Below are 18,709 nucleotides of genomic sequence, written 5' to 3' on the forward strand. Positions count from 1 at the left end.
GTGACTTTAATTTGTAACGTATCGCCCTGTGAACTGATTGCAAAGTTCCTTCAGGCACCTGAATGAAGACGTTTACTTTTAAAGATGTAACTCTGTATACTCTGTAGGCAGTCCTGCTCAACAGTAAACTGTCTGATCTGTTCAGACATTCCTGCCTTTATTATTATTGTTTATCCTGTAAGTTCCCGACGGTGCAGCGCCATTGAAAAGGTACAGAAGCTAATTTTAACCACAGCGCCAGAGAGGAGAAAAAACAAAGAGCTCCCTCTCTACTCGGGTTTCATGAGCCCAAACAGCACCACAAAGTGCAGCTTACCAGAACTCTGCCCTCAGTGAATCACTGGACCACATTTTGTATAATAAAAGATATATATATTTTTTTATAGTTTTGTATGTACATCAATCATCAGGATTTGAACAGATGACAACATGTTAAAGAGCCCTTATAGTGAAGAAAACGTGATAAAGGGCCCTCTAGAGTGCCCTTACATTGGAGAAAACGTGACACAGTGCCATACAGGCTGCCATTCATGCTAGAAAACGGTATGGTTCCCCACAGCATGCAGCTGATGCCTTTTTTTAAATTTTTTTTTTTTTTTTCACTCCACTGCCAATTTTGAATCTGAAAACCTGTCAAATAGCAAACAATAGTGGTTTGCCACTAATTACTGATTTAGAGGAAGTAGCCTACTGAGAATCAAATAAAAGTAGTAATACCACAGTATAAAATACTCAATTAAATCAATCCATCTTACTGAAGTGAAATACAGAAGTATACGCATCAAATTTGAATAACGTATCAACAATTTTAAAAAAGGACTCCTAATGCGAAATGACCACCATACTCTTATAGACGATCTTTCACGTTGCGTTTACAGGTGTACGTAGGGGCCAGAGTGTCCGGAAGTGACGTAGCACGCGATGGACCGAGAGAGACAGAGCAGGGGGAGAGAGAGTAGCCGGACATCTCAGAGGGATTCAACGGAGCTAGACGGTAATATTCTCAGTTTTTTAAATGCCTTTTTAGTAAGACGCGGCGTTACAATGACATTAAAACCCTTATATTTGCATAGTTTGACGAGAAACGATTTGATTTGATTTGATTGTGGGATGAAGCTAGCTAAGTGTGCTGGCTGGGACAGCTGTCAGTGGAGCTGCGGACTATGCGTTAACACTGCGACAATGGACTGTTAAACCAATTGTTTATACTGTTCATGAGCGAATTTTCAGCCTCAAATCAAGACCTATAACACCTACCTACTGTTAACAGAGAAAGCTTGTTTGAACTAGACTAGTTTGAATCACAAGGAGTTTACAGCAGATATAAAGTATTGCGCATGCAAGTATTACAAGGTTAGTTCCTTTTCGCTTTCATTATGTAACCAAGTGGACAATCTTGTTGAATACTGAACTAGAAAAATACAATTTCCTTGTCTGTTTTAACCAGGAGAAGCAAGAAATTACAGGCTGCTGTGTGCTGTTGCAGGAGAGGAGGCTAAATTATAGTGGGTGGTGAAGAAGTGTTTGTTTTTGAGCTCAGAATGTACTTTTGTTTAGTATTTTTGACTACGTGGCTAAAAAGATCCTATCTTGGACAGGTTGGCTCTGATTTAATATACTGGGGTCTCCACTCAGTAGACTATTTCTTATTATATGGTACACTGCACTAAGTTGTTTGTTACACCTGACTTAAACTAATACAGTTTAATACAGTCTAATACAACAAGTAAACCTGCAGTAAACCCTACCCCCATGAAAGCTATAATGTTCAGCTTTTATTTAACCAGTTTTATGTGACCATTTTGGCCATTTTTGTTGCTGGGGTTTGTGGTGTTGTTGGATTGTATTGTATCATAATGTGAGATGTCGCTAATATTTTGTCCCTCACATTTATATCATTGAGGGGAGAATAAATATTGGACTTTCTCAGTACATTTCAATTGCTTTACACACTCAAGTCTTCCTGCTTTATGAAGTAATGAGTCAAATCCAAGTCCTAAACAAGTCATTATGCACCATTTAACAAATTGAATGCTGTTAGAATAGAATGATTTCCCTTTAAAAATTGTGGTTATTACTTTTATATAAACTTTATAAGATTTAAAACCAAAATGATCAGGTCTGTCTTGTTATGTTATATCTGTGACACAGTTATAAAGTCATAAGATTCACGACTCGAGTCTGACAGCTCTGTCAGAAACTTCAGACCAAAAAGTTGAATCAACACCTCCACAAACCAGTTGCAACAAAAACAGATCAATATGAAGGTGTGTTTTATTGCAGGATTGCATTGCATTGTTGTCTTAGACTGCATTAGTTTTAGCTAGGTGTACCTAATAAACTGGTGATGTGTCCTGTGTCAGATGTGGGACTGGTAACATCTCACCCTGCATGCTCACAGTGAGCAGCTCTCAGTGGCCATCTGACACAAATCAGAGACAATCATTCATCCATCTTTCATGGATACTTCATGTCACAACACATCATTTCTGTCCAACATGCTTTGACAGTCAGTCAGCGGTGGAAAGTGTTACATGTGTGAGCGGTGGATGCTGTGTGCTGTCAGGGCAGCAGCATTGTGTTCCACCCTCATTGTGCTGAGTGCGACATTTTCAGTAAGTGTCCACATGCTTCACATTATAATGGCTTTGCCTCTCTTGTAACTGCTGCCCGCCTGTGGTGCACTTACAGGTTACACACTTGGCACCAATCAGCCAAATGTGGTCCCCCACTAACAGAGTGTTGAAGGCTACACCTCTCAGTTGTTGTTAACTATGGCACAGAGACACCCAACACCAGCTTTACAGCAAATGCGAGCAACTACAAATGTGGGCCAGTTTTGCCTTTAAGCTCTTTTAATATATTTGTATGTACCAAGAACGATTTATACATGTATAAGGAGAGCATTGGAACAGCAAATCAAATGGAATTTCACATTGTTAAACTGGTTGACATGTTCCTTTTATTACCACAAATATGGGCACTGTAGTTTATTTTTGCTCTGCCCCACAAACACAGTGCCAAAAACCCACCAAATGTGTATTCATTCGCGATCCCAGCAAATACACTGCTACTCCCGTTTAGGTGCCGTTTTATAAAAGCTGCAGTGCTCAGCTATTTTAGAAAATCACTGAGCTTGGATTTTTTTTCATGGGATTTGTTGACAATAAGAAAAATATTGAATACCACTAGCCTAATCCTTTAGGTGATTCAACACTCAAATCCCCTAGGTTTGAAGAAGTGGGTCACCCTGGTGATGCTGTTGCATGGCAACGTGGTGTTTGTCCAGGTGTCAAGAGTACCTGCACATCTGAGCCTTTAAATGTCACGTCGAACGGAGCATCAGCGGAGGCATAGGAGGTCCTGATGCTGGCGTAGAGACAGGAAGCTGTATAACTGTAAATGTGTAGCGACAGCAGCAGTGTAGCTTTGCAGTGTTCTGATCTCTCTAATCCCAGACACGGAGACTCCACTTGTTTGTTTGGGTCGCATTAATATAGTGGTGACTCCCGTCAGTGTCATATGTCCCATCAGGCTTAGTGAATAAGCTCATTGCTATATTTCATAAGATGAAACAACATTTAACATGTATGGTTGTTATGTCATTAGTGGTTTGCTGCCATGATGAAGGTTGTAATGTGGAGAAAAAAAAGTGCTGTTGTCTGATTTGTAAGGTTATATGTTTAAGTGAGTGAATTCCCTTGTCTACATTAGTTACCTCCTTACACAGGTGTTTTCACTTTTGGTTGATTAGACTTCCTCTCAGGACGGTGTGGACATGTACAGGCTGATTGACATTTCCATCACCCTGATGTCTGATTTCTTTAGTTGTGAAAAATCCATTGATGCATTTGTACATTATGCATTGTGCATTTTTAAAACAAAATGCAATTACTCTCTTTTTTCTTTTTTTTAAGAAAATTGGCATTGTCCATAATGTTGATGGGGTGCCAAAATTGGGCTCAGTGTTGTTTAATGTTTTCCATCACAGCCAATTTTTAAGTAACCAGTAGATGATGTGGCACAAAATTAGAGAAGAGATACAAGACAAAATGTAACATGCACTTTAATTCATTGTTGTAAACCTTACCTAACTAGTACTGAAACAGTGTGTTTTATGTCACTGTAAATTGAATACCTTTGGGTTTTGGATTGTTGGTTGGACAAAACAAGGAATTTGAAGACATCAGCTTGGGCTGTGGGAGATTGAAATAAGCTTGTGTTTTGTTTTTTATACAATTTTGTGACATTTTGTAGACTAAACAATGAATTCATGATTTGAATAATTAAAAGAATTATTTGAAATTGCACTACAATAAATGGATCATAAAATAAAACTATAAAACAAAAAGATGCATCATTAAAGTGTCAAGTTTCATCTCTCAGGTTTAGTAAAATAATTAAATATATTGTGTTTCAGGTGTGTGTGGTTTACAGTAATGAATGCCTAATGGCTGTTAAAGATAGAAGTCACATCGGTTTATGTGCTGAATATTCACATCGCGTGCAGCAGGGTCATTGAGGGGCAGTTGAGTGTAGAAAGCCAAACAACAAACGTTGGGCTGAAGAATGTGAACATGAATGTCTTGCCCCCTTTCTTCTCTCTCCCTCTCCTCTGTCTGTATCCTCATAAGCACCCATCCTCTCTCTCCCTCTTCTCCCTCAGGCCCTTTCCTCCTTTCCCTCCTTCTGACTGACATTTCTGTAATGACACTGTCTGAGCTCCTGCCTCCATCCCATCCTTAACTTACTGTGCGACACACGCATAGTCAGCGCACTGAGAGCCCGCCTGGCATGCCTTACATCTATATCAGACCACTAAATGCCAATAATTGCAACTCTGCTTGATTAAGAAAGTAAGCATCCTCCATCTTCCTGGCCCCCTCTGTTCTGTTGGCTCTCCTGGAGATAGAGTTGTCGTTTGCCAAAGGGTTTAATGGACACACTCACAGACGCTCTGCTGGTCAGCCTGTTTGAGGATTGGGCTTTTGTTGAGAAGTGGGTTAAGGCCGATATTCTAAAATTTCCTTCAGGATGAATAAAGTATCTATCTTTCTATCTATCTATCTATCTATGTCTTTATATTTGGGCAGGGGTATTACAGTTTTCACTGGGAGGGGGTTAGATTAACTCAGCATTGTTGAACCCTAAGTGTGCCTGGACTTTGCTGCTAATATTGTGTAGGCTTTACTTCCTGGAGTAATGGTGGATGAATTTTGAACAGTGGTCTTTGTCTTCTGGTTATGGGTTAGTTAGTTATGAGTCCACAGTCATATTTTGTGAATACTTATTTTCGTAACAATCATGTATCAAAAACTGAGGAGGACACGTTGTTGGATGCTGTCCTCCTCTCCTACTTCAATGCCTAACGAATCTATCTCTTTCTCTCCCTGACCCTTTCTTTCACTGGTTGAAGGCTGAAAATATTGTAAACAAATTAATAACCTAACTAATTACACAGGTCGGACTGTTCAGCTCTGTTTCAGACTGATACCTCCAGTTCAGGCTGGTCCTCATCCTCAACACGTGCCTTTTTCAGTCGCCGAAAATACTTTTCAATACTCATCTGAATTGAAGCAGCAAACATTCAGTGTAAGAGTAAAAAATGACATAACATTATTTCTAATATGTTTATTTGATTCACAGCTGCTAGATATAGTGTTTTGACCTCGACAACCCAACTGCATTTTACCGCAAACTTGCGACTAGTTTCTAAAGCAGCAATCGCTTATTTGCTAAGAGTCGGGTCGGGACTCCAACATTAACACACTGACATTGTATTCAGAATATTAAATATTTTTATAGCACTTTTTAATGTGTGATTGTGTTCACGAGATAGATACTAACCTTTTGTGAACTTCGCCAGCCGTCTTCCCTCCTTTATGGAGACAGATGCTGTGTGTGTGTGTGTGTGTGTGTGTGTGTGTGTGTGTGTGTGCAAGTGTGCAACTGCACGTGGCTTTAATGTATTTCTCTCTTGTAATGCATCTGCTAGCCAAGCTTCTATAACTACCAGAGCCTGCAGCACCTCATGGGGAGCATATTAACACACACGAGTGGAGAAGCTAGAACCAGAGCACATGCACAAGTGCCTGTGTGTGTGTTCTCCAACCTCTCATGTGTGCATCTGTGAATAACAGGGATGCACTGTTAGATCATAATGCATTCCTATTTGTCCATGAGTAATGCTTATCTAATGCAATAGAGATAATATGTGCAGCATGCACCACATGGCCAAAACAAATGTTAACAGCAGTATGTATGTAGCTATATACAGATTAGTATGTAATACTTTTTTAACTCGATCGATAATTGAGAGTTTATTTATCATGTAAAAAAAGTCAACCTTTTCTGGTCCCATCTTCTTAAATCAGATTTATTTTTGTTTTATACACTTTTTTTTAATATGTTTTTATTGATTTTTACAGGAAATGTTACTACAAACATAAGGGCTTATTTTTTTCCCATTTTCCCCCATCCCAAGTCCCACATAGAGTTTGCAAGTGTAACAGCAGAAATTAATTGTACACTTATGAAATTAGATGAATATGTAGGCCACACGTATGCACATATGTATATATTTATGCAGGTAGAGAAGAAAGAAGAAATGAAATGTAAATAATAATAAAAAAATAAAATAAAGGTCAAAATAATAATTATAATAATAATAACTAAACATTAAAAATTAAAGGATAAAACCCTCTCTTGTCAAAGCACAGCAGCAATGGTACACCAACAAGGAATGTGAATCATCTGTGGCACTATAGATCAATTGAAATTATTAACCTTATACTTAGGAGGAATCAGTGCTGCGCATGTCCTTCTTCCTGTATTGACTTTAACTTAGAAATGTACTTAACCATGGGCCCCCAAACTGACTAAAATTTTCCCGCCGACCCCCTCAAGCTGAATTTAATTTTCTCCAGAGACAAGAACATCATGAGATCTTTAAGCCAAAAAGAAGCTTTGGGGGCAAATGGTGACTTCCACTCCAACAGTATCCTGTGTGCTAGTAAGGATGCAAAGGCAATAGCATCCCTTATTTTCCTCCCAAGCAATCGATGGCCTGGTAATACTACAAAAATAGAAGTGTCTGCACATGGAGTCAACACTATGTTCAGGGCCCTAGACAGGTGGTTAAAAATAGCTGTCCAATAACCCTGAAGACGAGGACAAGCCCAAAACATATGTGTCATGTTTAGAGATGCACCGATAGACCGGCCGGTGACCGGAATTGGCCGTTTTTCACGTGCTCGGCCATGACCGGCGACCGGCAGGTCAGTCTGACATATATATGCCGATTTCATGCCGGTCAATGCTACAATTAACTGACAACATAAGTTATACAAGTTACAGTTCTCAAAGACGCACACACACACACGGACGCGACAGCACATTCTCTTGTTCCTTTCTCTCAACTTTTCCGCTGTGTGTCGCGCGTACCCGCTTGCGGTGTGAAGCGTGTGTCTGCGCTATTCTCGCACATGTAGGGAACCTCGTGAATTAACCTGCAACATGTCAGCTGTTTGGAAATTCTTCAGCGTGTGCGCAGAAGATAACAAGTGTGCAATATGCAACACCTGCAAGGAAAGAGTAGGGCGTGGAGGGACGACACCAAAAACCAAAATCACATTTTTTTAGTTAGATATTGGATGTGAAAGGAAGGAAATGGTTTTAACATTGCACTTTAGATGTGTGTGAATTTCCCACACCAGGAGTAATTTATATAGTTCTATTTTATAGTGATCCATTATCTGTTCAAAAATGTTCTGTGCAAAATGTTCTATTAACGGCTGCATTTTCAAGCTTTTTGGTCTAAACGACATACCCAAATTAAAAGTGGTACAGCTCCCATATACTTTGACACTCAGGGATGTGCCTGGTATCATTGGAAAGGAAACACTCATGTTTTTGTGTCAGGGTGATTCTAGGCCTTACTGACACAGTGTTACAGAGGCTAGAATGGAAGGTTTTTATTTCCGTCCAAGTCATACATCTGTAAAATTATTAAAATACACTGCTGTAAACACATCTAGTAAGATACAGACAACACAAGGTCATAGCCACATGTCTCAGCTTACTAAAGAAAAAATCCAGAAGCCAAAAGACTCAAAAATGGATTTTATATGAATTTGTTTCTACATATATGTCATATGCGTTTTTCTGATTTCCATTTGAAAAGAAAAAAGCCAATAAAGTACAAAATAAAACACTTCTCAAATACACAAACACACCCACATCAATCATACACATTCTTGAAATAACTATATACATAAATATATAGAAATAAGTAATTATACATTGCACAGGGTGTCATATGCTTATAGGAGGCCCTGTTTTTGGTTTGACACAGCTCCAGCCATTACAGGGTTAAAATTTCAATGGCATATTTGGTATCTATCGACTTGTCTGCTCATTGGCTAAAAATGTAGATGGGTTTTATAGCATTTAAGTCTAACTGGTCCGAGCAAATGTCGATCGTTTGCACGTGGGCTCACATTGTGTCAGAGGAGTCCTCAGCTTTCCATTGGTGTATCACAGGCAAAACTGCACCGATTGGCTTATATCAGGTCAGGTGTATATTAGCCGCCCAATAGTACATTTTTAGATTAGTAAGACCCAATCCACCTATTGATCTATGTCTCTGTAAATATTCTCTTCTGATCCTGGGGGTCCTGTCTTTCCATATGAAAGAGGAAATAAGATTGTTTATCGCACGAAAAAAAGATTCAGGTAAAAAGAGTGGCAGGCTTTGGAAGAGGTACAAAAAGTGTGGAAGCACATTCATTTTAATACAATTTACCTTACCTGCAATGGATATATGCAAGACATTCCATCTCTCTAGGTCCGCTTTAAGCTTATCAATTAAGGGCGGGAAGTTTTCTTGGTAAAGGCCAGATAACTTTCGACAAATGTTGACACCTAAATACTTAAAGTTGACACACACTTTAATATTTCAGTTATTTGTGGTATGGTTGATACTGGGTCGGAAACAAATAGTAATAAATCGTCCGCATATAACAAAAGGTGATTTTGTGTATCAAATCTAAGAATTCCTTGATTAAAGTTGGCAAATTTAAGTACAATAGATAATGGCTCAATAGCTATTGCAAACAACAATGGACTTAGAGGACACCCCTGACGGGTTCCTCTGCCAAGGGTGAAATATTGGGACCTCATCCCGTTCGTGTTTATGGAGGCCCTTGGTGAGGAATACAAGAGAGTAATCCAGGAAATAAGTTTGGGGCCGATACAGAATTTCTTAAAAACCTCAAAGAGATTCCCCCACCCTATCGAAAGCTTTCTCAGCATCCAAAGAGACCACCACCTCTGGTGTCTCATCGGATGGTGAAGAGAAAATAGTATTAAGAAGCCTACGGATGTTAGAGAAGGAGTGTCTGTTTTTCATAAACCCGGTTTGGTTGGGTGAGATAATATTACGCAGTGCCTGTTCAAGCCGGATAGCTAATGCCTTAGCTAGAATTTTATAGTCTGCATTTAAAAGAGAAATCGGGCGGTAAGAGCTGCGATCTGAGTCGTCTTTGCCAGATTTTAGTATTAAAGTAATCGTGGCCTCGGTGAGAGTCTGGGGCAGGCTCCCCCGGTCCAGAGAGTCGTTAAACATTTTTAAAAGGAGAGGGGCCAATTTATCAATAAATCTTTTGTAGAACTCTATTGGATAACCGTCCAGACCAGGGGCCCTGTTGCTTTGCATTAGTTTAATTGAGTCTGCTATTTCACTAGGTTTTAGGGGACAGTCATCTTGCTGACCTGAGTAGCAGGTATAGATGGGAATTCCAGGTTACCAAAAAATTGCATCATATGTTTGTTATCAGGGGGAGATTGTGAGGTGTACAACTTAGAATAAAAGGTTTTAAAGGTGTCATTAATGACTGATGGGATCACTGTAAGTTCAGCGTGGGTCTTTATTTGTTTAATTTGCTGGGATGCTGACTGGGCCTTGATTTGATGTGATAAATGGCGTCCTGCCTTCTCACCATACTCATAAACCAATCCGCGTGATTGTAATAGTAACTTTTCTGTCTCTTGGGTTGAGAGTAAATTGTAATTCATCTGGAGATTTTGTCTAATTTTGTCCAGATTGAGACTCTGAAAGTTTGCTGTCCACGACTCTTATTTTTTCCATAAGCTTTTCTTGTTCTTGCTTTTTCAACTTTTTCTGCCTCGCAGAGTATGATATAATCTCTCCTCGGACAACTACCTTAAGAGTCTCCCAAAGTAGAGATGGAGATATGAGATCAGAGTTGTTCAATATCAGGAAATCATCAATAGCTTTGGAGATCGTTTCACAGAATATATCATCATTTAACAAAGCGCAGTTCAATCTCCATGGGGGGCTTGTTTTCTGTAGAAGCGTAAAAGAGAGGTCAAGCAACAACGGAGCATGATCCGGTATTACAATAGAGGAGTATTCTATGCTATTTACAGCAGACAGAAAGTAGCTATCAACAAACAAATAATCAATCCTAGAGAATGTTATGTGGACGTGACAGTAGAAGGAAATTTGTTTTTTTTCAGGGAAAAGAAAACGCCATGGGTCAATAATTCCTGTTTGGTTCATGAATGATGAGAGTGCTATGGCCATTTTGGAAGGAGGGCACCTCTTAGGGCAGGATTTGTCCAATAGTGGATCTATTGCACAGTTGAGGTCACCTCCCAAAATTAAATGGTGGGAGGTCAGGCAGGTTTGAGATAACGTTTGCAATGAATGATTCATCATCCCAGTTAGGTGCATAGAGATTGACGAGAACAACATCGATGTTATTGTTAGAACCAGAAACTATGATGAAGCGACCTTGAGGGTCAACAATGACTTTGGTTGGGAAAAATTTGACCTTCTTATGTATTAAGATGGCCGTGCCCCTTGCCCTGCTACTAAAGTTGGAGTGAAAGGTTTGGCCAACCCATGAGGCTTTTAATCTATAATGTTCTTTAGTAATTAAATGAGTCTCTTGTAAAAAAGCAATGTCAGTCTTAAGATGTTTTAGGTAGGTAAATACAGAATAATAAAAAGCAATATATGAAATAAAACCTAACTCCCAAATTGTCCGAACAGAGGGCTCTCAGAACGGAGAACCAGCATATACACCTAACTATTCCTAAGCTTGTTCTTAGAACTAGAACTAGCAGCAGGATCCCACAAACTATGTAGCTTCCGTATGGCATAGACCTGAACTAAGAGTCCTGAGCTGGCAGGGCCCCAGCGTCTGCATGTCTTAACTAAGCACAGCAACAGGAGAGGGGAGACAAAAATAAAAGAAAAAGAAACATAAGTGGAGGGCAGCTACCCATCCATAACAACTCCTGGATCAGAAAAGAAAAATATAACTAGAACTGCAAGCAGTTATGACGGGGCCCAAGCCACCCACGGCAGTCGCCCCTGACGCCCCGGGGAGCGCGCGAAAGCGGAACCCAAAGCCGGGCGGCAGGGAGGCAAACGTCGGTAAATATCGAGAGAGACGTCTGCGGTATGTTGTCGTTGCAAATGTAGCGGTTAACAGTTCACCTCCATGCATATACAGACTACCTTTAACAATGATATATGGATAGGATTGGAGATGAAAAGTTCAACTGACACGTTACCGCGATCAGCTTCGTGGGAAATTAAGAATCAATGCCACCGACATAACCAATAACACTATGACAGACTCTCCACAACCAAAACGTAACGTAGGAGGCAAACATCAGTAAATATTGAGAAGTGTGAGCTGCAAGGTCTGTGGTACATTCCCATTGCAAATATGTCATTAACATTGAGTAAAAGGGCCAAAACACGTCTATGTTGATTATAGAGCCCCCTAATGGCCGATCTTCGCCAAATTTAGTAGAGAGCCTCAGAGCGGCATGCCGAACGAGCATCGCAAGTTTCGTGTTGATTGCATTTACTGTGGCAGAGATATTGCAATTGCAATTTTCCAAACAAATTTTTCAACAAATAAACGTTGCTTATAGCGCCCCCTAAAGGCCGATCTTCGCTAAATTTGGTACAGAGCATTGTAGTGGGATGTTGAACAACGATCTCAAGTTCTTTGCTGATAACATTTAATTTGGCTGAGATATGATATGATACGTGTGTGGTAGCTAGCTAGGAAAATTTGTTTGGTCGTCAAATGCGCATACTTTAACGTAGCAAAATAGAGTAACTTTTGGTCACGTCCATCTGGAGATGCTACGTACCAGGTTTTGTGCTGATCCGTCGCACGGCCTAGGGCGAGTTCGAAAAAGTTGGTTTTGCGCATTGCGCGATATTGCGAAAAAACTTTTGAGCAGAAATGGGCGTGGCCTATATCATGTGATTCAGCTTGATTCAAGGAAGACGTGGATGTCGTGGATGTAAGGAATTCTAATGTGTAATGTGGGACTTAAAGGCAAAAAAAAAACATTATAGCGCCACCTAGTGGTCCACATGAGTAATTTTTGGTAGGTGTGGTCCGTGACCCATTGTCTAGCTACCCTGTAAATTTTAAGTTGTTGTCTTGGGTCCCATAGGCCACGCCCACTTTGACCCCTCAGTACCCCACTCTAGGGTTGGCCTCAGGAGTGGCCCTAAATAGTACCCAACAAATTTTGTAAAAATAGGATGAGCGGTTTTTGAGATATAAACTTTTTGTACTTGCGCCTCCTAGTGACCAATTTTCGTAAACCGTGTGGGGGACCTTGGGGTCATGTCAAACAAGAATCTAAAGTTTGGCATTTATTTTGGCCGAGATATGGCAAAGTTGGTGTTTTCATAGTTAGCTACACAAATTTGTTTGTGCATAATATGCAAAATTTTTATCCTATCAAAATTATTTTTATTAACTTTTTGTCCGGCCCATCTGGAGATGCTGCCTGCCAAATTTTGTGCAAATCGGTCACACGGTCTAGGAGGAGTTCGAAAAAGTAGGTTTTTGATAAATCGCGATTTTTCACGCATAAAAGTTTAGACGGAAATGGGCATGCCCTATATCACGTGACTCAGTTGGAGCCAGGGAACGCGTGGATATATGGCTTTTAAATCTCCGGTGTATAATGTGGGAGTTATAGGGAGTTATAGAGCCAAACACGTTTTTTTTTTGCTATAGCGCCATCTATTGGTGGAAGTGGGTCAATTGTTGCGCCTTAGGTCCTTGCGGAGTTTCAGACCATTCCTGAAAACAGCAACCCCCCACCATGTACGGTTTAGGCTGTAGTCTGAGTTTTAGGCGGAGAAGAATAATGATGATGATGATTAATCACAGCCCTGCTGTGCGAACGGCGTAGCTCTTGCTACCGCCGGTTCTTGCCGACTCGGGCTTGGACCCCTAATAATATTACAAATAGTAAGCATTCAATTGTAACCACCACATTAGGATTAGGTGAAGCAGGAAAGCACAAATTGTTGTAACATTTAACTTCAGAACAAGTAGGCATTGTATTGCACCTGTTGCCTGTTGAGATCCATATCCCATTCCGCAGCCACTAGCCAGTTGGAGCGACACGTTGGTCGTAAAAGTCCTGGGCTTTTTGGGGATAATCAAAGTAGAGATACAGAGAGCTTTTAAGAGAGCTTTTAAACACTGCTCTTTTCTTAGCCAAAGTGGCGCTGATATCCAGGTATACTCTCAGCTCAGAGCCGCGGAAAACCAGTTTATGCTGCCTGGCCCATCTCAGAACATTTTCCTTGTCCTGGAATCGGAGAAACTCTGGCGGGATGTCAAAAACCTTGCCCCCCCGTCACAGCCATCAGCATGTCGGACACAAATTTTGTTGGGTGTTGGTCATTGTCACTCCCCTCCGGGACATTGATTATCCTCAAGTTAGAGCGTCTGGACCGATTCTCGAGGTCATCCACCTGTTCCAGGAGTACCGTGGCTTGTGATTGTAGCGACTTAACAGCGCCTGCCATCTTAGTGAGTTTCTCAAAGTTTCCCCCCGCAAGAGTTTCTGTGCTAGTGAGGCGCTTGTTGAATGATATCATTTGTTGGCCCAGTGAGTCGACAGACAGCTTTAGTGATTCCATTGATTGTTGTATCAGGACAGCCATCTCGGTTTTGAGGCTATCATGCTGTCTGCTGAAGAGAGTCTCAATGTCGCTTTTGCTGATTCGGCTGCTGCAGCGGCGGCCATGCTAGCACACTCGATCCTCGTGCTGTTGTCTGTTTCTGCCTCAAATTGCCTAATGACGTTGCAACACATAAATATAATGCATATAATGCAACATAATATAAATGTATAAACGCCAAAAATGTGGCTGGCCTTATTGTAAAGTGCTACCAAAAGTGTTACCAGAAAAAGTTTTGCCGTAGCCCTGCTCTCGCACGCCCTACCGCCGCCACATCAAACCAGAAGCCCTGTTTTATACACTTTTAAATGGAATATATTTGGGTTGTGACTGTTAGTAGAACAAAAATTTATTTCAAGATGTCATATAGGAACTTATAGATTAATCAATTAATTGAAAAAATAATTGCTAGGTTGATCTGTACTAATAATAGTTCATTAGTATTATTATTGCAGCTCTAAGCACTAAATGAACAACATTGAGATAAACTGATTACGCCACTTTTAGAAAATAAGAGATTTTCTTTTTTGCGATAATCATGCAGCTGTGCATACTTTATGTACAGTGTGTGCTCTACCCTGCAGTCTCCTACCGTCTCTGTACATAGCCACACATATTGGGCTAACCTCTCACCCCAGCGAGCAGCAGGCAGCAGCACCATACACCCCCAGCTACACAGTTGTAATCTCAGGCAGACCACCACTGCCTGCCACCCAATGCAGCCACCCACTCTTTCTTCCATCCTCCATCCAGGGTTGTGGAAAAAGGAGGTGAAGTGTATGTGAACATGACATCCCAGCATGTGTTAATTTCCTACCACTTCTGTAATTCTTTTAAGTGAAATAATTAGACCCAAGAAGGCTGGAGAGCCTTCATAACATTTTATTTTATCTAAGACTGGCTGCTGTGTTCTGCATTATAGCTCTGCACACAATCCTATAAATCACGGTTGGGATTACCAGGTGCATACAGCTGGAGGGAGGTCAGCACAGCCAGGCTTTTTGTCTGCTGCTCCTCATCTATTTACTTGTCTACTCTGGATTCATGATAAAGAGGGAACCAGCATAGATGAATTGTTGTGCTGCAGGCGAAATCCTGCGGGAGTGTTGAACAGTCATTGTTATGTAATTTCCTGTCAGCGCGGATTGGTCAAGCGGTTGGGTTGTTGGTGGGCTCAGCACGGTAATCTCACAAGCATTATCTTTCTCTCAGAATCAGTGGTTGTTGTGTGCAGGACTCTCTTACCACTCATCCATGTGGGCCTTTGTAAAAGCAACCAATGAGCCAGGCCAGTCTGTTCTATCATCCATCTTAGCAACAGGTTTATCCTTGAAGTCAACATAATCAGGACTAATCTATTCTCATTAGTTTAGGTATTTCCCTGACTCCTCTGACTTCCTCCCTCCAGTTACAGTACTGCGTTTTATCCACCGGGCACCGGCCAACCAGCTGGCTCTGGGCTGCGTGATTTATAGGATTACAGTTGGTACCAAAAAGCATTTGGTGAAAGTGTTGAAACAGTGCTAAAAGCAAACTAGCAAGAATCTTTGTCCATTAAAAATTTTAATCTAAGTAATTTCAAGTTTTGCAAATAAAGGAGACGTCTCGTAGGAATCATCAGCCTCCTTAAACTGATAAATAATGTCCTACAGAGGCAGAGGACAGTAACTACAGATTTTGATTTTGATGTCTTTTTAGGCAGATTATTGTATTTTACCCCCTAATACATAATACCCAAATTAGCTCTATCTACAGACAGTCTTTAGCGAATGAGGGGTATTGACAAACAAAATGTGTCCCTTCTGCTTTCTAGCTACCATTTGTTAATAATTATATAATATAATAAATATATACCAAGATATTGGTTCCTAAAAATTGATGTTTGTCAACTACAGGAAATAGCAGGAAAAATGTTAGTGAAATTAGCTTTGACCAAGGCTAGCCATGGCTTTCTCACCAGCTCACTCAACGTTAACTTGATTTAGCTCTCCTAGCTATCTAGGTTAGTTGGCTTTTTGTTTTATTTTTTTAGCTTCTTTTTGTAGTTGCGTATGGTGGCCGACAGGGGCAAACGCCCTGCAACTTAAGAAAACACTTACAAATAGACTGTATATTAATACTATATTATATTAGGCTATGTTATTAATAATAATAATATGAATTTAATATACAGTCTATGGACGGGAGGGCATGAGACGGGAGTTCTCTTTTTACTATGCAGCCATACCCGACTGGAGAACTTCTGTTGTGTAATCTGGATGCAGCGTTTTTTTGTTGAATTTGTTTTCGGGGTTTGTGTGCTTTTCTTTTTGCATCGTTTTTTATTTGCATTGTTTCTGTATTTGGTTGTGTTGTGTGTATTTGCAGCGTGTTTGTGTATTTGGTTGTGTTGTGTGTATTTGCAGCGCGTTTGCTGAATGCTGCGCATGTGTTGTCAAATTAATGAAGTTGTTTTCTTAATTTGCTTGTGTTTTGTCTATTTGTATGTGTTTTCTTAAGTTGCAGGGCGTTTGCCCCTGTCGGCCACCGTAGATGCGCTATTGCCAAATATATATTGCCCTATATGAAATTATAGTATCTACTGTATTTCTATAGCAGAACATCACAACATCGCTGTAAGACTGAGCAGACCCCCATGGAAGTCTTATTTATGTGTCTGTAATCATAGATGTTTGTGTTCGTGTGGGCCTGCGTGTCTATACCTGGCCGCTGCATGTGATGGCAGATTGTAAAGGTAAACCACTGTAAGCTGCGATGGGGCTTTTTCTCTTATTAATGCAGAGGACACAGGAGCTGTCAGTGCTGTTGTTCCACTGCTGGTGAAAAAGTAATGAGTGTGTATAACAGAGCTGAGCCAGTGTGGTTTACAGCTCTGTTGCACTTGGAGGTGAGGCCAGGGCAGATGGAGCACTGACTGGCTGTGCATCATGTCTGTGTGCCGGGGATGGAGACAGAACAGGAGGCTTTGGCCACTGCTGGAGAAAAGCTAATTGACAGACTGAGGTCAGACTCTTTTTATCTCTTTAGTTCAGAAATGTTTAAAGATGTTTTTTGACCTCCTAAGACATCTAAATCCTATAAAACTAAGTCAATATCTTATTATAACTATAATTCAGATCAGACAGCCTATTGAGGGGCTTGGAATACCTCACTCGTCATCTTCATCTCATGTAATGTATGTAAAACAGGATTGTTGGAATTCAAAATGTCTAGGTTATGTTTTGTGGACAAGTAGTGGATGTAAGTAATTTTTAGATCAACTTAGATCTTATAATGTATAAATATTATGAAAATGATGATAGATTTTATACTTACCTTTAAGACACCGCGTGGATTACACATGAAATTAGTCAATTAATTATGACAGATTTTTGTAATCGATAACTATTTTCAGTCATTTTTCAAGCTAACAGAAGATGTGCTGCTTTTCTCTGTTTTATATTATTGTAGATTCAGTATTTTGGGGTTTTGTACTGTTAGTCGTACTATTGAAGTAATTTGGAGATGCTACACTGGGCTCTGAGAAAAGAGTGGATTTTGAGGTGATTGGTGTCTTTCCCTTAAGTGTTTTGTTTACTCATGATCACAAAACAAACTGTTTTGTAATCTTAGCATAATGAGCTTTGCTTTTATTTTTTGTTTTTTTATTGTGATAGTGATGACTTAATTTACATACAGACGTATTGTACTGAAAAGTAGTATCTACCTGAGGAAGCTGTAATCAAAGTGGAAAATGAATAAGCTCAGATTTCAGCTGCCCTGCTTGTCGCTCTCCAAACTTATTTTAAACCTTTTTTAATTAAAGTTGAATTAATTGGTTGATGTAGTGGGAATCAAACCCGGATCTCCCACACCAAAGGCATGTGTCATATCCACTGCACCATCACCACCCATTTGTTTCTCAAAAGTACAACACTCACTTAACATATTAAGAATAAAAACAGAAATGACGGTAAGAATATAAAAAATACTGTTAGTGTACTAACAATACAATAGAATTTACAATTTTACAAAAAAATATACAAACGAGAGGGAAGGAATAGTGCAATATCGGTCAATAGACTGAGATTTTAGGATTTAAATATGAGTACAGTGCAAGGCAGATCAGTGCAATGGTAATATATTAATAACAATTGTAGGATTGAAATAGACATGAGGTAGATGAGCAGAACAGTGGTGATTGACTTTGTTCAGTGTAAGGGCGGGGGCTATTTCTGAGTGTTCAACAGAGTGGCTGCTTGGGGAAAGAAACTTTGTTGTCTTTGTGTCGGCTGGTTTTGGCGAACAGTGCCCTTATCGCCTACCAGAGGGAAGGACCAGGATGTGAGGGGAAAAGGGAATAAACAGTAATGCAAAGTACTGCACCATCAAGAACATGAATACAGAATAGATATATTATAATAAAAAGTAGGTAAAAAGACCCTAAAACAAATATGTACAATATAACTGTTTAGTAAATTAAACATTGTCGATATAGACTACTTTTATGTGATCTCTTCATAATATGTCCTGTGCTTTTTATTTTTTCAAAACTTGTGTGTGTGTGGTGTGTTGTGGTTTTGACAGAAGTACAGAGCATCCTTTGGCCATGTCTCATAAAACCCTTCAACTCACAAATGAATTTGTAGTCTTGGCTCTAAAAGTGTTTAGTTTGTATTGAAGAAT

General features: G+C 40.0%; 1 protein-coding gene across 1 annotated transcript in view; it reads left to right on the forward strand.

Moving 5' to 3' along the window:
- The first annotated feature begins 911 nt into the window (after positions 1-911).
- map3k13 (mitogen-activated protein kinase kinase kinase 13) overlaps positions 912-18,709 on the forward strand; it is a 38,868-nt gene continuing 21,070 nt past the window's right edge. The window contains exon 1 of the mRNA XM_078261719.1: positions 912-994. The gene's annotated coding sequence lies outside the window, so the exon portion shown is untranslated. The remainder of the gene's footprint in view (positions 995-18,709) is intronic.

Source organism: Sander vitreus, chromosome 11 (genome assembly GCF_031162955.1).
Source record: "Sander vitreus isolate 19-12246 chromosome 11, sanVit1, whole genome shotgun sequence".
Lineage (NCBI taxonomy): Eukaryota > Metazoa > Chordata > Actinopteri > Perciformes > Percidae > Sander > Sander vitreus.